Source organism: Anolis carolinensis, unplaced genomic scaffold, assembly GCF_035594765.1.
Source record: "Anolis carolinensis isolate JA03-04 unplaced genomic scaffold, rAnoCar3.1.pri scaffold_14, whole genome shotgun sequence".
Classification (NCBI taxonomy): Eukaryota; Metazoa; Chordata; class Lepidosauria; order Squamata; family Dactyloidae; genus Anolis; species Anolis carolinensis.
Window position 1 is genome coordinate 11,517,981 of NW_026943825.1, and position 25,027 is coordinate 11,543,007.

The 25,027-nt window shown below is 41.1% G+C and overlaps 1 protein-coding gene across 1 annotated transcript in view; it reads left to right on the forward strand.

The window, feature by feature from the left end:
* The first annotated feature begins 18,366 nt into the window (after positions 1 to 18,366).
* The window catches only part of otud7b (OTU deubiquitinase 7B), a 62,035-nt gene continuing 55,374 nt past the window's right edge, over positions 18,367 to 25,027 (forward strand). The window contains exon 1 of the mRNA XM_062964951.1: positions 18,367 to 18,805. The gene's annotated coding sequence lies outside the window, so the exon portion shown is untranslated. The remainder of the gene's footprint in view (positions 18,806 to 25,027) is intronic.

Consider the following 25,027-nt stretch of genomic DNA (forward strand, 5'->3'; position numbering starts at 1 on the left):
ACAAGCTGGAAAGCGTCCAGAGAAGGGCGACTAAAATGATTAAGGGTCTGGAGAACAAGCCCTATGAGGAGAGGCTTAAAGAGCTGGGCATGTTTAGCCTGCAGAAGAGAAGGCTGAGAGGAGACATGAGAGCCATGTACAAATATATGAAGGGAAGTCATAGGGAGGAGGGAGGGAGCTTGTTTTCTGCTGCCCTGCAGACTAGGACACAAGGGAACAAGGGCTTCAAACTACAGGAAAGGAGATTCCACCTGAACATCAGGAAGAACTTCCTCACTGTGAGAAGGGCTGTTCGACAGTGGAACTCTCTCCCCGGGGCCGTGGTGGAGGCTCCTTCTTTGGAGGCTTTTAAGCAGAGGCTGGATGGCCATCTGTCGGGGGTGCTTTGAATGCGATTTCCTGCTTCTTAGCAGGGGGTTGGACTAGATGGCCCATGAGGTCTCTTCCAACTCTATGATTCTATGATTCTATGATTATTAGTATTATTGGAGTCTGATAGAATCTTCTTCTATAGAGGCTTTGATACAGAAGATGAATGACCATCTGTCGGGAGGGATTGAATAGTGTCTTGTTGGAATAAGGTTGGTCTAGATGGCCTTTGAGGTCCCTCCCAACTCTAGTGTAATACAGATTGCTTTAGAGTCCCCTTCTATGGAGGCTTTCATGCAGAGGATGAAAGGCCATCTGTCGAGAGCGGTCGGAATAAGGTTGGCCTGGATGGCCATTGGGGTCCCTCCCAACTCTAGTGAAATAGAGACTGCCTTAGAGTTTGAGAGAATCTTCTTATATTGAGGTTTTGATGCAGTGGATGGATGGCTATCTGTCAGGAGAGATCGAATTGTGTCTTGACAAAATAAGGTTGAGCTAGATGGCCTTTGGGGACCCCCCAGGTCTAGTGGAATACAGACTGCCTTGGAGTCTGATAGAATCTCCTTCTATGGAGGCTTTGATGCAGAGACTGGATGGCTATCTGTCGGGAGAGATCGAATTGTGTCTTGACAAAATAAGGTTGAGCTAGATGGCCTTTGGGGACCCCCCAGGTCTAGTGGAATACAGACTGCCTTGGAGTCTGATAGAATCTCCTTCTATGGAGGCTTTGATGCAGAGGCTGGATGGCTATCTGTCGGGAGAGATCGAATTGTGTCTTGACAAAATAAGGTTGAGCTAGATGGCCTTTGGGGACCCCCCAGGTCTAGTGGAATACAGACTGCCTTGGAGTCTGATAGAATCTCCTTCTATGGAGGCTTTGATGCAGAGGCTGGATGGCCATCTGTCGGGAGAGATCGAATTGTGTCTTGACAAAATAAGGTTGAGCTAGATGGCCTTTGGGAACCCCCCAGGTCTAGTGGAATACAGACTGCCTTGGAGTCTGATAGAATCTCCTTCTATGGAGGCTTTGATGCAGAGGCTGGATGGCCATCTGTCGGGAGAGATCGAATTGTGTCTTGACAAAATAAGGTTGAGCTAGATTGCCTTTGGTGACCCCCCAGGTCTAGTGGAATACAGACTGCCTTGGAGTCTGATAGAATCTCCTTCTATGGAGGCTTTGATGCAGAGGCTGGATGGCCATCTGTCGGGAGAGATCGAATTGTGTCTTGACAAAATAAGGTTGAGCTAGATGGCCTTTGGGAACCCCCCAGGTCTAGTGGAATACAGACTGCCTTGGAGTCTGATAGAATCTCCTTCTATGGAGGCTTTGATGCAGAGGCTGGATGGCCATCTGTCGGGAGAGATCGAATTGTGTCTTGACAAAATAAGGTTGAGCTAGATTGCCTTTGGGGACCCCCCAGGTCTAGTGGAATACAGACTGCCTTGGAGTCTGATAGAATCTCCTTCTATGGAGGCTTTGATGCAGAGGCTGGATGGCCATCTGTCGGGAGAGATCGAATTGTGTCTTGACAAAATAAGGTTGAGCTAGATTGCCTTTGGTGACCCCCCAGGTCTAGTGGAATACAGACTGCCTTGGAGTCTGATAGAATCTCCTTCTATGGAGGCTTTGATGCAGAGGCTGGATGGCCATCTGTCGGGAGGGATCGGATGGTGTCTCCCTGCATTGCGGAACGGCACAACGGTGATGGAGAAGGCCTCGAAGAACTCTCCGTGAGCTTCGCATGCCTAATCCCCTCCTAACCTTGGGGATTATGGGCTATTTCGGACACGCCGGGACTAAATGTGTGGCCGGACGCCTATTTATAGGCAGGATCAGGAGGAGGCTTTCCAGGCCTTGGAGCCCTCCGGCACTTCCTTTCCTGACTCAATTCATCTTTTGCAAGAATTTGCCACTTACTACAACTTTTCCAACTTTTCCAACTTTTCCCAACTTTTGATTTGTTCCTCAACTTTTCCAAACTTAACTAATCTTTCTTTTCAACTTGCAAAGACTCCCCGTTGCATCATTACATATATCACTTCCTTCTCGTCCTTCTTTTTCCTCCGTTGTAATTAAACCCACAAATAAACAACAACGTTTGCACACATCAATACAAACCTACTTAGACAACTGTTACTGAACTAGTGACACAATTTCTATCAACAACATGCATCTCTAATTACATATAATTCTGAACTACATGCATGCGTTGTATTTCAGATTTACATGTAATGCTGCAATGCAAATATATTTACACACATTGCAGCTCTAATTTACATATAACTCTGAAATACATATATGCATACGTTGCATCTATAATTTACATGTAACTCTGAAATGCAAACTTATATGCATATGTTGCAACCTTAATTTACATATAACTCTAAATGCAAACATATATGCATAAGTTGCATATCTAATTTACATGTAACTCTGATATACATATATGCATAGGAATGCATCTCTAATGTGCATGTAACTCTGAAATACATATATGCATACGTTGCATCTCTAATTTACATGTAACTCTGAAATGTAAATATATATGCATATGTAGTATCTCTTATTTACATATCACTCTGAAATGAAAACATATATGCATAAGTTGCATATCTAATTTACATGTCACTCTGAAATACATATATGCATATGTAGCATCTCTTATTTACATATAACTAAAATGCAAACATATATGCATATGTTGCATCTCTAATTTACATGTCACTCTGAATAAATATGTGCATATGTTGCATCCCTTATTTACATATAACTCTAAAATGCAAACATATATGCATAGGTTGCATCTCTAATTTACATGTCACTCTGAATAAATATGTGCATATGTTGCATCCCTTATTTACATATAACTCTAAAATGCAAACATATATGCATAGGTTGCATATCTAATTTACATGTCACTCTGAATAAATATATGCATATGTTGCATCCCTTATTTACATATAACTCTAAAATGCAAACATATATGCATAGGTTGCATATCTAATTTACATGTCACTCTGAATAAATATATGCATATGTTGCATCCCTTATTTACATATAACTCTGAAATGTAAACATATATGCATATGTTGCATCTCTAATTTACATGTCACTCTGAAATACATATATGCATATGTTGCATTTCTTATGTGCATGTAACTCAGAAATACATATGTGCATATGCTGCATCTATAATTTACATGTAACTCTGAAATACATATATGCATATGTTGCATCTGTAATATGCATATCACTCTGAAATACATATATGCATGTATTGCATCTTTAATTTACATGTAGTTGTGAAATGCAAACACTAAATGCAGTTTGAAGCCAAATGAAAGCTAAGATGGGGGATTAGGTTTTGCTAAATGTCCAAAAGGCATATTTACAGCCAACTCACAAAGGCTGAGTGTGAGCCAAGAGTGTGATGCAGCAGCGAAAAAGGCCAAGGCGATTCTAAGCTCTTGTTTATGCAATGTTGATAGGTCATAGGATTGGAAGGAACCCCAAAGGGCCATTCAGTCTCCTGCCAGGAAGGGAAATACAATCAAAGCCCTCCTGACAGATGGCCATCCAGAAATGAAGACCGGGAGGGCTTTGATGGTGCCTTTAGCTGGCGGAAGGGGGTCCCAACTCTAGGATGCTATTAGGCTGCATGGCCATTTGTCGGGAGGGCTTTGATGGTGCCTTTGCCTGGTGAAAGGGGGTCCCAAATCTAGGATTCTATTAGGCTGCATGGCCATCTGTTGGGAGGGCTTTGATGGTGCCGTCATGACTATCAGAAAGGGGTTGGACTGGATGGCTCTTGGGGTTCCCTTCCAACTTGAGGATTCTATAAGGCTGCATGGCCATCTGTCGGGAGGGCTTTGATGGTGCCTTCATGCCTGGCAAAATGGGGTTGGACTGGATGGCCCTTGGGGTTCCCTTCCAACTTGAGGATTCTATAAGGCTGCATGGCCATCTGTCGGGAAAGCTTTGATGGTGCCTTTTCCTGGCGGAAGGGGGTTGGACTGGATGGCTCTTGGGGTTCCCTTCCAACTTGAGGATTCTATAAGGCTGCATGGCCATCTGTCGGGAAAGCTTTGATGGTGCCTTTTCCTGGCGGAAGGGGGTTGGACTGGATGGCTCTTGGGGTTCCCTTCCAACTTGAGGATTCTATAAGGCTGCATGGCCATCTGTTGGGAGGGTTTTGATGGTGCCTTTGCCTGGCAGAAGGGGGTCCAAACTCTAGGATTCTTTTAGGCTGCATGGCCATCTGGTGGGAGGGCTTTGATGGTGCCTTCATGCCTGGCAAAATGGGGTTGGACTGGATGGCCCTTGGGGGTTCCCTTCCAACTTGAGATTCTACAAGGCTGCATGGCCATCTGTCGGGAAGGCTTTGATAGTGCCTTCATGCATGGCAAAATGGGGTTGGACTGGATGGCCCTTGGGGGTTCCCTTCCAACTTGAGGATTCTATAAGGCTGCATGGCCATCTGTCGGGAGGGCTTTGATGGTGCCTTTGCCTATCAGAAGGGGGTTGGACTGGATGGCTCTTGGCGTTCCCTTCCAACTTGAGGATTCTATAAGGCTGCATGGCCATCTGTCAGGAAATCTTTGATGGTGCCTTTGCCGGGCGGAAGGGGGTTGGATTAGATGGCCCTTGGGGTTCCCTTCCAAATCTAGGATTCTATAAGGCAGCATGGCCATCTGTCGGGAAGGCTTTGATGGTGCCTCGGGGTTCCCTTCCAACTCAAGGATTCTATAAGGCCTTCTGTCGGGAGGGCTTTGATGGTGCCTTCCTTCCTGGCAGACGGGGGTTGAACTGGATGGCCTAGGATTCTATCAGGCTGCATGGACATCTTTCAGGAGGGCTTTGTTTGTATCCCCCTTCCTGACACAATGGGGTTGGACTGGATGGCCCTTCCAATTCTATGTAATACAAACTCCCTGGGAGTCCATTGGAGTCTCCTTCTTGGGAGGTTTTTCAGCCGAGACTAGATGGCCATCTGTCAGGAGTGCTTTGATTGTGTCTCCCTTCTCCGCAGGGACCGAGCCCAGTGCTGTCTCTCTGCACAGACACCAGAAAGGAGACCCAGCCGGGCCTCCCTGTCCTTCCTTCCTTCCTCCCTCTCGGCTTGTTTTGAATGGCCAAGAAAACAAACCCGGGCGGGTGGGTCCCTCCGGCACAGAAGTTCCTTTCTTTGCTGGACTCTTCTGTTGTGTCCCCAGAAATGACAAACACGGCTCTTTTTTGTCTCGGGCGTCAACAACAGCCGGGAGGGGGGGACGGGGGAAGACAAAGGGGACGATTCAACGTTTCGGGTCAGCCTGGGTGTCCGCATGACCGCTTGGACGGACGGACAGACACACATACACACAAGCGTCCGCCTCGATGCCAATGTAGATCTGGCAACATTTTTGCCAATTAAAACTGGGCAGAATATGTTGCCTTGGAGTCTGGAGGTTTTCAAGCAGAGGATGGATGGCCATCTGTCGGGAGGGATCAGACTGTGTCTTCCTGATTTGCAAAAAAGGGTTGGACTGGATGGCCTTCAACGTCCCTTCCGACACTACTATTCCATCATCATAACCATTATTGTTGTAGTTTTTGATACTATTGATGATGATGGAGTCTCCTTCTTTGGAGGCTGAATGGCCATCTGTTCGGAGGGTGCGGAATGTGTCTTCCTGATTGGCAGAATCGGGTTGGACTGGATGGCCTTTGGGGTCCCTTCCGACACTACGATTCCAACATCATAACCATTATTGTTGTCGTTTTTGATACTATTGATGATGATGGAGTCTCCTTCTTTGGAGGCTGAATGGCCATCTGTCCGGAGGGTGCGGAATGTGTCTTCCTGATTGGCAGAATCAGCTTGGACTGAATGGCCTTTGGGGTCCCTTCCAATTCTAGGATTCCATCATCATAACTATCATTGTTGTCGTTTTTGATCATATTAATGATAGTGGAGGCTGAGTGGCCATCTATTAGGAGGGTTTGGAATGTGTCTTCCTGCCTGGCAGAATCGGGTTGGACTAGATGGCCTTTGGGGTCCCTTCTGACTCTAGGATTCCATCATCATAACTATCATTGTTGTCATTTTTGATCCTATTAATTATGGTGGAGTTTCCTTCTTTGGAGGCTGAATGGCCATCTGTCGGGAGGGCTTGGATGGTGTCTTCCTGCCTAGCAGAATTGGGTTGGACTAGATGGCCTTTGGGGTCCCTTCCGACACTACGATTCCAACATCATTCATAACCATTATTGTTGTAGTTTTTGATCATATTGATGATGATGGAGTCTCCTTCTTTGGAGGCTGAATCAGTTCAGAGGGTTTCGAATGTGTCTTCCTGCTTGGCAGAATCGGGTTGGACTGGATGGCCTTCCAACACTAAGATTCTATGATTCAGAGTCTGGATGGCCATCTGTCGGGAGGGCTTGGATGGTGTCTTCCTGTCTGGCAGAATTGGGTTGGACTAGATGGCCTTTGAGGGTCCCTTCCGACTTTAGGAGTCTATAATTGAGTCCCCACGGGGAGATAGGGCAGGATACAAATAAAGTATTGTTAATGTTGTTGTTATTGTTCATTTCGGATGAGCGCACAATGTACCCAAACAATGATGGATCTGGACCAAACTTGGCATGCAGACCCGATAGGCCCACATTTGAATCCAGGTGGGTTTTGAAGGGAATTGGCCTGGACATTTTGGAATTGTGGGTCCTGGGGATGTATAGTTCACCTGCACTCAGTGAGCACTCTGAACTCCACCAAAGATGGAATTGGACCACACTTGGCACACAGAGCCCCCATGACCAGCAAAAAATACTGGAATCTTTGGGGAAAATTCACCTTGATTTAGGGGAGTTGTAGTTCACCTACATCCAGACAGCACTGTGGACCCAAACACCGATGGATCTGAACCCAACTTTACACACATACCTGATATGGGGAAATTTGATGACTGGAGGGGTGTGGGTCAGGGTTAGGAAACTGAGCTTCCTTTCTGGGAGTTGTAGTTCACCCACAAACAGGGAAACTGTGACCTCCACGATGATGGACCTGGACCAAACTTAGCACACAGAACCCCCATGACTCACTCAACCTACTGGAGGGGTTTGAGGGAACGGACTCGCCATAGTGGGAGTTGTAGTTCACCCTACAGCCAGAGAGCACACTCAACCCCACCCATGATACTGTCAGATACGGTTTGGATAACACACATGCAGCGGAAGATCAGCGAAGAATCACTGGCACCAATAAAGAGGCTGTAGCCTGTTTGGCTATCTACAAAAAGTTTACTAACAAACGGAAAACTCTCAAGACGATATGTACAGACAGAATGCAGAGGGCAGATAACCGGGAGCTATTTATAATCACCTCTGTTGTCTGATGCAATACACTCATTACACACTAGCATAGTGGACAGCAGACAGAGCATGATGCAATCTCCAGCTCACATTGCAACACTATAACTCAATTACATTTAAACAACTCTATATACAATCACTAGCTGTGCCCAGCCACGCGTTGCTGTGGCGAAGTATGGTGGTATGGGAAATAAAGTATTGAGGAATTGGTGGTAGTTAAGGTCAAGGGTAAAGGTTTTCCCCAGACATTAAGTCCAGTCGTGTCTTACTCTGGAGGTTGGTGCTCATCTCCATTTCTAAGCCGAAGAGCCGGCGTTGTCCGTAGACTCCTCCAAGGTCATGTGGGATGACTGCATGGAGCAGCGTTACCTTCCCGCCGGAGCAGTACCTATTGATGCACTCACATTTGCATGTTTTTGAACTTCTGGGTTGGCAGAAGCTGGGGCTAACAGTGGGGGCTCTGTCAGTTCCCCCAATTCAAACCTGTGGCCTTTCGGTCCAGAAGTTCAGCAGCTCAGCGCTTTAACACGCTGCGCCATCAGGGGATATTATTTCCTAAAGGTTGTGAATATACAATATTTCTGATTGGTTTTTTTTGTTTGTTGGAGGCAAGTATGAATGCTGCAATTAGGAAAAATGATTAGGATGTAATGGCCTTGCAGCTTTAAAGCCTGGCTGTTTCCTCCCTGAGTGAATTTTTTGTTGGGAGGTGTTAGCTGGCCCTGTTTGTTTCCTGTCTGGAATTCCCTTGTTTTCAGAGTGGTGTTGTTTGTGATATTTTATGTGCTTCTACTGTCTGTGACCCTGAGAAAACAGGATTTTCCAGACTTTGATGATGGGAATACTTTGTTGGGAGGTGTTAGCTGGCCCTGATTGTTTCCTGTGTGGAATTCCCCTGTTTATTTACTGTCCTGGTTTTAGAGATATTGTTCTGCATTATTCTATCCCAGTAATTATTTCATATTAAAGAAGAATCTCACTTATCCAACATTCGCTTATACAATGTTCTGGATTATCCAACGCAGTCTGCCTTTTCATAATCAATGTTTTTGTAGTCAGTGTTTTAAATTCATTGTGATATTTTAGTGGTAAATTTGTAAATACAGTACAGTAGAGTCTCACTTATCCAACATAAACGGGCCGGCAGAACGTTGGATAAGCGAATATGTTGGATAATGAGGAATTAAGGATAACCCTATTAAACATCAAATTAAGTTATGATTTTACAAATTAAGCACCAAAACATCATGTTAGACAACAAATTTGTCAGAAAAAGTAGTTCAGTACACAGTAATGCTATATTACTGTATTTATGAATTTTGCACCAAAATATCACGATATATTGAAAGCATTGACTACAAAAATGCGTTGGATAATCCAGAACGTTGGATAAGCGAGTGTTGGATAAGTGAGACTCTACTGTAAATACTACATAACATTACTGCACATGGAACTACTTTTTCTGTCAAATGTGTTGTATAATATGATGTTTTGGTGCTTAATTTGTATAACGATTACCTAATTTGATGTTTAATTGGCTTTTCCTGAATCCCTTCTTATTATCCAACATATTCACTTATCCTGCTGGCCTGTTTATGTTGGATAAGTGAGACTCTACTGTATATTTCTAATCTTATATTATCTGCTCAGAACTGGATTATCTGAGGCCCCTTCTTCACAGATGGATAAAATGCCCACTGAAGTGGATTATATGGCAGTGTGAAGATAATCCAGTGCAAAGCAGATAATATAAGATTCTAAATGGGTTATATAGCTGTGTGGAAGGGCCTTGAGTCTACACTGCCATATAATCCAGTGCAAATCAGATAATCTGTGGAAGAAGCCTCAGTGAGGCCTAAATCTGCCTGTCCCCTAACTGAAACCTGGCTGTCCCTTGGTTGCTAGGCAACCAAGTGGGCAGAGATTAGCCCTCTAAACTGGCAGCAATTGGATAAAAAACATTATTGCTCTCCCTCTAATTAGGACTTTATTTTTCTTTTCTTTTTGTTGTATCAACCTTGAGGCGTGGATGATGGGTTGTGTTGTCAAATTTTGAGGTTGGGGGGCCTGTACTTTTGTTGTTTTGTGAATCGCCGTGATGCCATCACTCTTTTATATATATAGATTTCCACTTCAACAGATACATCCAGAGCAAACTTGCTCAACATCACAAACTTTGAGTACGGATGGAGTTTCTGGGGGTTAACCTGGCATGATGTGAGTTGTAGTTCATCCACAACTTTATGCATTTTGTACAATCATGGGTACCTAAGTTAGTATAGTAATAATGATGATGATAATAATATATCTACTGGAAGTTACCCTTTTCTATTGGATTTGCTCTACTTTCCCATTTCAGTTCAGAGTTCCCACTGAAAAGGCTTCATCTTATTTTATTTTTCCCATGGATGTAATGCTTTCCCTCTGTTGTTGTTGTTGTTGTTGTTATTATGGAACAATAGTTATAAAAATACTAGTAATAAAACTAATAATAATAATATCACACAATCCTAAATGCTTGGGAAGTGTTTGACTTGTGATTTTGTGATACGAAATCCAGCATATCAATCTCGTTTGTTGTGTCATACTCTGTCTTTATGTCTATAATAATAATAATAATAATAATAATAATAATAATAATAATAATAATAATAATAGTGTGGTTTTCTGGCATTGTATATTTCTGCCGCTTCTGTGACTGTTCATTTGTATTTTGATTCTGGAACACAACACACCAGACATCACAGTTGTGGAAAAGAAAAAGGTTTGGATCATTGATGTCGCCATCCCAGGTGACAGTCGCATTGACGAAAAACAACAGAAAAAACTCAGCCGCTATCAGGACCTCAAGACTGAACTTCAAAGACTCTGCAGAAACCAGTGCAGGTGGTCCCGGTGGTGATGGGCACACTGGGTGCCGTGCCAAAAGATCTCAGTCGGCATTTGGAAACAATAGACACTGACAAAATTACGATCTGCCAACTGGAAAAGGCCACCCGACTGGGATCTGCGCGCATCATCCGAAAATACATCACACAGTCCTAGACACTTGGGAAGTGTTCGACTTGTGGTTTTGTGATACAAAATCCAGCATATCTATGTAGTTTGCTGTGTCATAATAAAATAATAATAATAATAATTTTATTTTTGTATGCCGCCACCATCTCCCCTGATTGTTTCATGTCTAGAATTCCTTTGTTTTCTGAGTGTTGTTCTTTATTTACTGTCCTGATTTTAGAGTTTTTTTAAATACGAAATCCAGCATATCTATCTTGTTTGCTGTGTCATACAATATAATAATAATAATAATAATAATAATAATAATAATAATAATAATAATAATAATAAATCACACAGTCCTAGACACTTGGGAAGTGTTCGACTTGTGATTTTGGGATACGAAATCCAGCATGTCTATCTTGTTTGCTGTGTCATACAATATAATAATAATAATAATAATAATAATAATAATAATAATAATAATAATAAATCACACAGTCCTAGACACTTGGGAATGTTCGACTTGTGATTTTGGGATACGAAATCCAGCATGTCTATCTTGTTTGCTGTGTCATACAATATAATAATAATAATAATAATAATAATAATAATAATAATAATAATAATAATAAATCACACAGTCCTAGACACTTGGGAATGTTCGACTTGTGATTTTGGGATACGAAATCCAGCATGTCTATCTTGTTTGCTGTGTCATACAATATAATAATAATAATAATAATAATAATAATAATAATAATAATAATAATAATAAATCACACAGTCCTAGACACTTGGGAAGTGTTCGACTTGTGATTTTGGGATACGAAATCCAGCATGTCTATCTTGTTTGCTGTGTCATACAATATAATAATAATAATAATAATAATAATAATAATAATAATAATAATAAATCACACAGTCCTAGACACTTGGGAAGTGTTCGACTTGTGATTTTGGGATACGAAATCCAGCATGTCTATCTTGTTTGCTGTGTCATACAATATAATAATAATAATAATAATAATAATAATAAATCACACAGTCCTAGACACTTGGGAAGTGTTCGACTTGTGATTTTGGGATACGAAATCCAGCATGTCTATCTTGTTTGCTGTGTCATACAATATAATAATAATAATAATAATAATAATAATAATAATAATAATAATAATAATAAATCACACAGTCCTAGACACTTGGGAACTGTTCGACTTGTGATTTTGGGATACGAAATCCAGCATGTCTATCTTGTTTGCTGTGTCATACAATATAATAATAATAATAATAATAATAATAATAATAATAATAATAATAATAATAATAAATCACACAGTCCTAGACACTTGGGAAGTGTTTGACTTGTGATTTTGGGATACGAAATCCAGCATGTCTATCTTGTTTGCTGTGTCATACAATATTATAATAATAATAATAATAATAATAATAATAATAAATCACACAGTCCTAGACACTTGGGAAGTGTTCGACTTGTGATTTTGGGATACGAAATCCAGCATGTCTATCTTGTTTGCTGTGTCATACAATATAATAATAATAATAATAATAATAATAATAATAATAATAATAATAATAATAATAATAAATCACACAGTCCTAGACACTTGGGAAGTGTTCGACTTGTGATTTTGGGATACGAAATCCAGCATGCCTATCTTGTTTGCTGTGTCATAATAAAATAATAACAATAATAATATCGTTCTTACACACCAGGCCATTGGTTCAATAGGGCAACACCTGGATCCAGCCTTGGCATTTTTGGGCTCTGTTTGCCTCCCTCCCGGCCCTTTGGACAAATGACCCAAAGGCCACACACATGCTGACCCCGGCGCATTTTCCACATGCTTCTCCTGCCGAAGCCTTGAGCAGCCCACGGCACAGAGAATGCCAAGCACTCCGTTGTCCCCTGCCACGGAGAGCGCTGCCCACGGAGCTCTTCCTCTCCACTTGTGCCTTTTGTGATGCTTGGCTTCCGCGGCCATTGCTTTGGCTGGAAAACCGAGACCCAGGGGACGAGATGAAGGCCACCCGGCTCTTCCAGCATCTTCTCACCTCAGCCTGACTATCCATGACCAGGACTATTTCTTCTTAACCTTCCTCTCCTTCCACCTCCTTCTCCTCTTTCTTCCTTTTTTTCTTCTCCATCTTCTTCTTCCTCTTCCACCACTTTCTTCTGCTTCTTCATCCTCCTTCCTCATCTTCTTCTTCCTCTCCATCTTTGTCTACCTCCTCTTTCATCCTCCTTCCTTTTCTTCTCATTCTTCCTCCTTCTTTATCTTCTTTTTCAGCCTTCCTCTCCTCTTCTTCCACCTTTTCTTTCACTTTCCTCTTCTTTTTCTCCTCCTTCCTCCTCCTCCTTTTCCCAACTTCTCCTTCCGCTCCTCCTCTATCTTCTTCTCTCACCTCCTCTTTTATCTTCTCCTTCCTCTCCATCTTCTTCCTTTCTTTCCTTTTCTTCTTCTTTCGTCTCCTTCTCCATCTTATTCTTCCTCCTCCTCCTCCACCTTCCACCTCCTCTTTCATCTTTGTCTTCTTTTTCTTCTCCACCTTCCTCCTCCTTTTCCACTTCTTCCTCTCATCCTTCCATCTTCTGCTTCCTACTTTTTTATCTTCTTTTTCTGTCTTCATCTTCTCCTTCCTCTCCTCCTCCATCTTCTTCCTCCTCTTTTATCTTCTTCCTTTTCTCCGTCTTCATCTTCTCCTTCCTCTCCTCCTCCACCTTCTTCTCCTTCTTCCTCTTTTATCTTCTTCATTTTCTCAGTCTTCATCTTCTTCTTCCTCTCCATCTTCCTCCTCCTCTTTTATCTTCTTCCTTCTTCGTTTTCTCCATCTTCCTCTTCTCCTTCATCTTCTTCCTCCTCATTTATCTTCTTCGTTTTCTCCGTCTTCATCTTCTCCTTCCTCTCCTCCTCCACCTTCTTCTTCTTCCTCCTCTTTTATCTTCTTCATTTTCTCCGTCTTCATCTTCTCCTTCCTCTCCTTCTTCCTCTTTTATCTTCTTCATTTTCTCCGTCTTCATCTTCTCCTTCCTCTCCTTCTTCCTCTTTTATCTTCTTCATTTTCTCCGTCTTCATCTTCTCCTTCCTCTCCACCTTCCATCTTCTTCTTCCTCTTTTATCTTCTTCATTTTCTCCGTCTTCATCTTCTCCTTCCTCTCCACCTTCCATCTTCTTCTTCCTCTTTTATCTTCTTCATTTTCTCCGTCTTCATCTTCTCCTTCCTCTCCTTCTTCCTCTATCTTCTTCATTTTCTCCGTCTTCATCTTCTCCTTCCTCTCCTTCTTCCTCTTTTATCTTCTTCATTTTCTCCATCTTCATCTTCTCCTTCCTCTTCTCCTCCATCGTCTTCCTCCTCTTTTATCTTCTTCGTTTTCTCAGTCTTCATCTTCTCCTTCCTCTTCTCCTCCATCTTCCTCCTCCTCCTCCTCCACGTTCATCTTCTCCTTTTTCATCCTCTCCTCCTCCTCCTCCTCCTTTTTCTTTCCTCTTTTTTCTCCTCCTCCATCTTCTCCTTCCTCATCTTCCACTTTCTCTTCTTCTTTTTCTTCTCCTCCTTCATCCTCCTTTCTTCTTCCTTTTCTCCTCCTCCACCTTCTTCTCCTTCATCTCTCTTCTTTCTTTTTCCTCTTCCTTCTTTTCCTCCATCGTCCTCCTCCTCCTTCCTCTCCATCTTCTTCCCCCTCCTCTTTCATATTTGTCTTCCTTTTCATCTCCTTCTTCCTCCTTTCGCCATCTTCCTCTCCTCCTCCTCTATCTTACTCCTTCTTCCTCTCTTCCTCCGTCTACTTCTCTTTTATCTTCTTCCTTTTCTCCTTCTCCTCCTCCTTCTTTTTCTTTCCTCTTCTTCCTTATCTTACATCTCCTCCTTCCTTTTCTCCTCAATCTTCTCCATCTTCTTTCTTCTCTCACCTTCTTCACCTCTTTCTTCTCCTTCTTCCACCTTCAGCATCATCTTCCTCCTTCTCTTATTATTATCCCGAAGTATAAAGGAACCCTGTGGGACCGTTCCCATTCTCAAGGCCGCCTTCCAGAGATCCAACACAACATCAGCATCAAAGATCTCCAGAAATAAAGTAAGTCCTTTGGGGAATATTTCAGACTGATTCACGCTGTCAAATGAACGTAATTCGACACGGCTTTAACTGCCGAGTAGTCCGAGTATTATATAGAATATATTCTACATGTATGTATATAGTAAACTTAGGTCATAAAGGTGAGGACTGAAGCCGTCCTGGCTATTTCCTTTTCTTTATTCTTTTTCTTTACTGCTATTGCACTTTTCTTTATTCTTTTGGTACACTTTTTTGTACTTTTTCCTTACCTGTATTTTTTTTATTGTACTTTTTCCAAATATCAATTGCGATTTTCTTTTATTGTACTTTCCCTTTACTTTTATTTCACTTTCCCTTTATGCTTATTGCACTTTCCCTTTACGTTTATTGCACTTTCCCTTTACGTTTATTGCACTTTCCCTTTACTTTTATTGCATTTTCCCTTTATGGTTATTGCACTTTCCCTTTACGTTTATTGCACTTTCCCTTTACTTTTATTTCACTTTCACTTTACTTTTATTGCCCTTTCCCTTTACTTTTATTGCATTTTCCCTTTACGTTTATTGCACTTTCCCTTTACGTTTATTGCACTTTCCCTTTACTTTTATTGCATTTTCCCTTTATGGTTATTGCACTTTCCCTTTACTTTTATTGCCCTTTCCCTTTACTTTTATTGCACTTTCCCTTTACGTTTATTGCACTTTCCCTTTACTTTTATTGCATTTTCCCTATATGGTTATTGCACTTTCCCTTTACGTTTATTGCACTTTCCCTTTACTTTTATTTCACTTTCACTTTACTTTTATTGCCCTTTCCTTTTACTTTTATTGCACTTTCCCTTTACTTTCATTTCATTTCCCTTTTACTTGTATTGCACTTTCCCTTTACTTGTATTGCACTTTCCCTTTAAGTTTATTGCACTTTCCCTTTACTTTTATTTCACTTTCACTTTACTTTTATTGCATTTTCCCTTTACTTTTATTTCATTTTCCCTTTACTTCTATTGCACTTTTCCTTTACCTTTATTGCACTTTTCCTTTGCCTTTATTGCACTTTCCCTTTACTTGTATTGCACTTTCCCTTTACTTCTATTGCACTTTCCCTTTAAGTTTATTGCACTTTCCCTTTACTTTTATTTCACTTTCATTTTACGGTTATTGTACCTTCACTTTACTTTTATTGCACTTTCCCTTTACGTTTATTGCACTTTCCCTTTAGTTGTATTGCACTTTACTTTACTTTTCTTGTACTATATTCTTGTTGCAATTTTTCTTTACTTTTATTTCACTTTACTTTTATTGCAAATTTTCTTCTACTGCACTTCATACTTTTATTGCACTTTACACTTATTTTACTTTTCTTTACTTCTACTTCACACTACACTCCATGAACTTATGTCACTTTTCCTTTACTTCTATTTCTCTTACTTTTTTGCACATTACACTTATTAAACTTTTTCTTTACTTCTATTGCACACTACACTCAATGAACTTTACTTTAATTGCACATTACTTATTGCCCTTTTTACTTCTATTTCACTTTGTACTTTTATTGCACTTTACACTTACGTCAGTTTTCCTTTACTTCTATTTCTCTTACTTTTTGCACATTACACTTATTAAACCTTTTCTTTACTTTTATTTCACTTTACACTTATTGCACATTTTCTTTACTTCTATTGCAAATTCAGTTTTATTGCACTTCACACTTATTGTACTTTTTCTTTACTTCTATTGCAAATTCACCTTTATTTCACTTTACACTTATTGCACTTTTTCTTTACTTCTATTGCACTTTTAACCTTTATTGCACATTACACTTCTTGAACTTTCTTTACTTTTATTTCACTTTACACTAATTGAACTTTCTTTTATTGCACTTTTTACACTTACAACACATTACACTTATTGCAATTTTTCTTTATTTTTATTGCACTTTTTCTTCAATTTTGAAGCCATTTTATGACGCTTCCAAAACATTTCCCTTCATTTAATTTGTGTTAACTTTTCAAAGGCACTTTGAACTTTATTTTTTTTTAACTTTACAAAGGGGAGAAAACAGGAGATAGATAGGGAGTAATACAAATAAAGTTATTATTATTATTATTATTGGGTTGCTGCGAGTTTGCTGGGCCGTCTAACCATGTTCCATGTTCTCCTGACGTTTCACCCACATCTATGGCAGGCATCCTCAGAGGTTGTGAGGTTGTTGGAAATTAGGCAAGTGGGGTTTGTATATCTGTGGAATAATGTCCAGGGTGGGAGAAAGAACTCTTGTCTATTGGAGGCAAGTGTGAATGCTGCAATTGGCCAGCTTGATTAGCATTGAATGGCCTTGCAGCTTCAAAGCCTGGCTGCTTCCTGCCTGGGGGACTCCTTTGTTGGGAGGTGTTAGCTGGCCCTGGTTGTGTCCTGTCTGGAATTCCCCTGTTTTAAGCATGTTGTTCTTTATTTACTGCCCTGATTTTTTAATACTGGTAACCAGACTTTGTTCATTTTCATTGTTTCCTCCTTTCTGTTGAAATTGTCCACATGCTTCTGGTGAATTTCAATTGCTTTTCTGTATAGTCTGACGTGGTGATTGTCAGAGTGGTCCAGCATTTCTGTATTCTCCAATGATTTACTGTGTCCAGGCTATTCAATGCTAATGAACTGGAAACAATCAGAATTCCAGGCAGGAAACAATCAGGGCCAGCTAACGCATCCCAGCAAAGGATCCCCCAGGCAGGAAGCAGCCAGGCTTTGAAGCTGCAAGGCCATTCAATGCTAATGAAGCAGGCCAATGGCAACATTCACACTTGCCTCAAACAAACGAGAGTCATCCAAGATAACATCTCCCCACAGATGTGGGCGAAACGTCAGGAGACAAAGGATTCCCCGGGCAGGAAGCAGACAGGCTTTGAAGCTGGGGACATAAATCCCGCTTGCCTAATTTTCAACAGAACTCACAACCTCTGAGGATGTCTGCCATAGATGCAGGCGAAACGTCAGGAGAGAATGCTTCTGGAACATGGCCAGGCAGCCCGGAAAACTCACAGCAACCCAATAATAATAATAACTTTCTTTGTATTATGTTCTACCTATCTCCCTGTGAACTGTGGGCGAAACGTCAGGAGAGAATGCTTCTGGAACATGGCCCAGCAAATTCACAGCAACCCAATAATATAATAACTTCCTTTGTATTACGTTTTATCTATCTCCCTGTGAAACATGGGCGAAATGTCAGGAGAGGATGCTTCTGGAACATGGTCAGGCAGCCCGGAAAACTCACAGCGACCCAATAATAATAAAAACTCTCTTTGTATTACGTTTTATCTATCTCCCTGCGAAACATGGGCGAAACGTCAGGAGAGAATGCTTCTGGAACATGGCCAGGCTGCCCAGCAAACTCACAGCAACCCAATAATAATAAAAGCTCTCTTTGTATTAAGTTCTGTCTATCTCCCTGCGAAACATGGGCGAAACGTCAGGAGGGAATGCTTCTGGAACATGTCCTGACAGCCCGGAAAACTCACAGCGACCCATTTCCTTCCTTCCCTTCTCAGGTATTCGAACAGGAGGCGTGGCTTGGTGAAAAGAGCAAAGCCCCGCCCCCTAGTGGGCGTGGCTTACTCGCTTCCCAGCGCTGATTGGTCCGCCTCCTTCAGGGAAGGAGGAGGAGGAAGAGGCGGCGGTGTCCTTCTGTAAAACGCCTCCGGGCGGAAACCGGTGCCGGGCCCTTCGAGTTCCGGGGTGACCCAAGCGGCGAGAGGGAGACGGGGGACGCTCTCCGGCGTGGCGCAGAAAGACCGGAGGGAAGCGGCGGAGAGCGCGGGGACGGGAGAGACACGGAGCCATTGCCCTCCGCTTTGTGAATATCCTCGTCACGGGGCGGCGAAGGGGCGGGGCCTAAGGGAGGGGAGGTGGAGGCTCCGCCCCCTGGCCTGCTCTCGGAGGGAAACGTCCTCTCGCCTTGGTGTCCCCCGCTTCCTCGTCCTCCGCAGCCCCGTCCCGCCGCGAAGGGAGGCCCAGGTAAGCGTCCGCCTCGGAAAGCCTCCCCCTCCCCTCCCTCGCAACTTCCCTTGGCCCCGCCCCTTTCGAACCCCCGGCCCAATGGACCCGGTGCCGGGCCCCGCCCCTTTCGAACCCTCAGCTTGGCCCCGCCCACTCTGAGAGAAGGGTCTTTCTACTTTACTCTCTCGCCCCGCCCCTTTCGAACGCTCAGGTAGAGGTGCGCGCGCAACTTTGTTTGGCTTTCGGGACCCCCTTTGGAACGAGCGCTCCCACTTTCTTGGCCTCCATTTGGGACTCCGCCCCTTTTGAGGGAAGCCACGCCCCCCAGCCCACCTAAGGCACTCTCCTGTGCTGTCATTCTTCTTTTGGGGCCTACTAACTTCTAACTGCCAACCTAGCAGTTCGAAAACATGCAAATGTGAGTAGATCAATAGGTACTGCTCCGGCGGGAAGGTAACGGCGCTCCATGCAGTCATGCCGGCCACATGACCTTGGAGGTGTCTACAGACAACGCCGGCTCTTTGGCTTAGAGATGGAGGTGAGCACCAACCCCCAGAGTTGGTGGACTTAATGTCATGGGGAAACCTTTACATTTACCTAACTTCTAACATATCTATATATATAAAAAGGTAATAAAATTTTAGCCTAGGACAAAACAACAAAACCACACATCCCAGAAACACTAAACTTGGCAGCACAATCCCTCATCCATGCCTCTACGTTCATACATCAAAAAGAAAAGAAAAATAAAGTCCTAATTAGAGGGAGATGAATAATTGTTTTTATCCAATTGCTGCCAGTTAGAAGGCTAAGCTCCGCCCACTTGGTCTCCTAGGAACCCACTCAGCCCAGGGGTCAGTTAGGCCTCACTTAGGCCTCTTCCACACTGCCTATAAAATACAGGTTATCAGATTTGAACTGGATTATATGGCAGTGTAGAGTCAAGGCCCTTCCACACAGCTATATAACCCATTTATAATGGACTTAATGTAAGGCAAAACCTTTACCCTTTTCCTTAACTACCACCAATTCCTCAATACTTTATTTCCCATACCACCAGACTTCACCACAGCAACGCGTGGCCGGGCACAGCTAGTAACATATATTATTATTACAGTAAAGTCTCACTTATCCAAGCCTCGCTTATCCAAGTTTCTGGATTATCCAAGCCATTTTTGTAGTCAATGTTTTTAATTCATCGTGATATTTTGGTGCCAAGTTCGTAAATACAGTAATTTCTACATAGCATTACTGTGTATTGAACTACATTTTGTGTCAAATTTGTGGTATAACATGATGTTTTGGTGCTTAATTTGTAAAAGCATAAACTAATTTGATGTTTAATAGGTTTTTCCTTAATCTCTCCTTATTATTTATTTATTTATTTATTTATTTAATTTATATACCGCTCTTCTCCCCCAGGGGGACCCAACATAATTTATTATTATTTATTATTAATATGTTGAATATTATCCAACATATTCGCTTATCCAAGCTTCTGCCGGCCCGTTTAGCTTGGATAAGTGAGACTCTACTGTATATATACATACAATATATTATATTATACGACTATATTGCAATATAAATATACAATTATAATAGTGAATTATAATTATTATTACATTGTATTACATCATCATAATAATATTATTAATATTACATGTATATACAATGTATTATAAGATTAGTATAGTATAATATTATTATATATTATTATATCATTAAATTGATACAGGAGACATGGTGGTAATAATATTGATAATAACATTATAATGGAATACACTCTTATACTACTAATAATACAATATAATAATATTAATTATATATTAAATATTAAATGTAATATTACTAATAATATTACCATATAATGATATAGTACAATATAATAATTTAATGCTTATATTGTGCTATGCTAATAATATATTGTATGTACATTTGATTTGTAAACCGCTCTGAGTCCCTTTCAGGGTGAGAAGAGTGGGATATAAATGTAGTAAATAAATAAATAAACATTCTCCCACGATAGATTCTAGGGTCGAGGATCCCATTGAGGGTAGGGGATGATGAGGCTTGTAGTCAGATTCCTCTGTGGAAACTGGGGAAAGCAATGGCTGTCCAAAATATGGGATTTCCTCAGGATGGTGAGGATGATGGGCTTTGCAGAGGTTGGGAATTCTTCTAATGGGAATGGTGGGTTTTCTTGATTCTTCTACTACTGGGGATGATGGGTTTGGCAGTGGTTTGGAATCTCCCAATTCTTCTACTGGGAATGATGGGCTTTGCTGTGGGTGGGATTCTTCTGATTCTTCTTCTGGGTATGATGGGCTTTGCTGTGGGTGGGAATCACCTATTCTTCTTCTGGGGATGATGGGCTTTGCTGTGGGTAGGAATCTCCTGTTTCTTCTATTACTGGGGATGATGGGCTTTGCAGTGGGTGAGAATCTCCCAATTCTCCTACTGGGGATGATGGGGTTTGCAGTGGTTGGGAATCTCCCAATTCTTCTACTGGGGATGATGAGCTTTGCAGTGGGTAGGAATCTCCTGATTCTTCTACTACTGGGGATGATGGGTTTTGCAGTGGTTGGGAATCTCCCGATTCTTCTTCTAAGAATGATGGGCTTTGTAGAGGTTGGGAATCTCCCGATTCTTCTACTACTGGGGATGATGGGCTTTGCAGTGGGTGGGAATCTCCTCATGATTCTTCTTCTTCTGGGGATGATGGGGTTTGCAGTGGTTGGGAATCTCCCAATTCTTCTACTGGGGATGATGAGCTTTGCAGTGGGTAGGAATCTCCTGATTCTTCTACTACTGGGGATGATGGGTTTTGCAGTGGTTGGGAATCTCCCGATTCTTCTTCTAAGAATGATGGGCTTTGTAGAGGTTGGGAATCTCCCGATTCTTCTACTACTGGGGATGATGGGCTTTGCAGTGGGTGGGAATCTCCTCATGATTCTTCTTCTTCTGGGGATGATGGGTTTTGCAGTGGGTGGGAATTTCCTGATCCTTATTATTATCTACTAGCTTGGGTCCCCAGTGTTGCTTGGGTTATTTGAAAAAGTCAATTTGTTAATTGTACAAAATGCATAAAGTTTGTGGATTGACTCCTAACGGACCTCATGCCCCCAGAAACTCCCCCCAGATTGTTTTCATCTACATATTCATTTCTTTTTGAGGCAATCTTTTTGTCTTTATACATTTCCATTCTATATTACTATATAACATTTGTATCTTATTTCTCACGGCTTGATCTCCGGATTGATTAATGGTATAGTTCTTTACCCTTGTCCATCTTTCCTCCATTTCTCTCGTTCTATTTTCATTAGTTTTTAGAACATTTAATTTCACATTCATAATTTCAAATTCCATTTATTTATTTATTTGCTACATTTATATGCTGCCCTTCTCACCCCGAAGGGGACTCAGAGCGGCTTACAAATTAAATGTACATACAATATTATATTAGCATAGTACAATACTGGTAATAAAATTACTATATTGTACTGTATCAATATATTGTTATATTATTAGTAATATTACATGTAAAATATAATATATAATTAATATTATTATATCATATTATTAGTATTATATCGTATTACAATATAATATTATGAATATTATATGTATATACAATATGTTATATTTGCTCCACCATATATTGGTACCATTTATTTACTGTCCATTTTGATTTTATCTTTCCACCCTAATACTATTACTGCTTGTGCACATTAAATTATTGCTTCTTTTATTTCCCTTTTATTTCCCATTTTTTCTTTTCTTTAGCGCTACAGTAGAGTCTCACTTATCCAACGTTCTGGATTATCCAACGCATTTTTGTAGTCAATGTTTTCAATACATCATGATATTTTGGTGCTAAATTCGTAAATACAGTAATTACAACATAACATTACTGCGTATTGAACTACCTTTTCTGTCAAATTTGTTGTATAACATGAAGTTTTGGTGCTTAATTTGTAAAATCATAACCTAATTTGGTTTAATAGGCTTTTCCTTAATCTCTCCTTATTATCCAACATATTCGCTTATCCAATATTCTTTTACGTTTATGTTGGATAAGCGAGACTCTACTGTAGTTCAATATGCAGTAATGCTATGTAGCAATTACTGTATTTATGAATTTAGCACCAAAATAGCACGATGTATTGAAAACATTGACTACAAAAATGTGTTGGATAATCCAGAACGTGGGATAAGCGAGGCTTGGATAAGTGAGACTCTACTGTATATAGATGGCTTGATCTCCGGATTGATTCATGATATAGTTCTTTACCCTTGTCCATATTTCCTCCATTTCTCTCATTCTATTTTCATTAGTTTTTAGAACATTTAATTTCGCATTCATAATTTCAAATTCCATTTGCTCCACCATATATTGGTATCAGCAGTAATAATAATAATTCATTTGTTTGACCAGTCATATGACCATTTCAAAGTGCAACATATATTGGTATCATTTATTTACTGTCCATTTTGATTTATCTTTCAACGCTAATACAGTAGAGTCTCACTTATCCAACATAAACGGGCCGACAGAACGTTGGATAAGCGAATATGTTGGATAATAAGGAGGGATTAAGGAAAAGTCTATTAAACATCAAATTACGTTACGATTTTACAAATTAAGCACCAAAACATCATGTTATACAACAAGTTTGACAGAAAAAGTAGTTCAATACGCAGTAATGCTATGTTGTAATGACTGTATTTACGAATTTAGCACCAAAATATCATGATGTATTGAAAACATTGCCTACAAAAATGCGTTGGATAATCCAGAACGTTGGATAAGCGAGTGTTGGATAAGTGAGACTCTACTGTACTATTACTGCTTGTGCACATTCAGTTATTGCTTCTTTTATTTCCCGTTTTTTCTTTTCCTTACCACTATTTCCTTTGTTATGACCCACTCTTTTCCTAGTATTTGATTTGACTCATTTTGTATAGTCTGCCAAAAATATTGTACATATTCACATCATGTGCATAAACCGCCCTTTCTGATCTTATATTCCTGTTTTGGATTCATGTCTGTAACATAAATACGCAAAACAACACCACTCCTACATATGTAAATACACATAAACATGCGTAACTGGCTACACAATTTATGTCCATAACTCTAGCAACCTGCATCAACTGAGTCTTAAAAGAGGATCGGCTGCATCCCTGTGATTGTTCTTATTCCCAAACTTTCCCTTCCGAGAAACCCTTTGGCCCCGGTGTTTCTCTTTGCCTGCTTTCTTGAACTTTCCTCCACAGGTGTGCCTCTCGCCTCCAGCTTTTGTCGCAATCCCTAATTGGATCCTTTCAATTGCTAGACTCCAAACACTTTCCCTCTCGGCTTCCTCTCAGGCCTTCTGGGGTTATTTATAGCTGACATGTTTTGTATTTTTGTGAAAGGAGGAATAGAGGGGCAAGGCCTTGTTTGGGTTTTGCAAACCCCTCTTGTCTTTTTTTTCCTTCCTTCCTATCTTGCTTTCCTTTCTGTTTACTGTCAAAGTCGGATTGCCAGAATGATTACCATGTGATTACATCATACAGTTGGGAGTTTGAATGGTTTCAGGCTTTCTTGAGGCCCACAAGGTTGGTTTCTTTGCTTTGACGCTAGCATTTGGGTAATAATAATAATAATAATAATAATAATAATAATAATAATAATAATAATGAACACGCAAAGATACTGTGGGACTTCCGAATCCAGACTGACAAAGTTCTGGAACACAACACACCAGACATCACAGTTGTGGAAAAGAACAAGGTTTGGATAATTGATGTCGCCATCCCAGGTGACAGTCGCATTGATGAAAAACAACAGGAAAAACTCAGCCGCTATCAGGACCTCAAGATTGAACTTCAAAGACTCTGGCAGAAACCAGTGCAGGTGGTCCCGGTGGTGATGGGCACATTGGGTGCCGTGCCAAAAGATCTCAGCCAGCATTTGGAAACAATAGACATTGACAAAATTACGATCTGCCAACTGCAAAAGGCCACCTTACTGGGATCTGCACGCATCATCCGAAAATACATCACACAGTCCTAGACACTTGGGAAGTGTTCGACTTGTGGTTTTGTGAAACGAAATCCAGCATGTCTATCTTGTTTGCTGTGTCATACAACATCGTTGTGTCAATAATAATAATAATCACCATCTGCCAACTGCAAAAGGCCACCCTACTGGGATCTGCACACATCATCAGAAAATACATCACACAGTCCTAGACA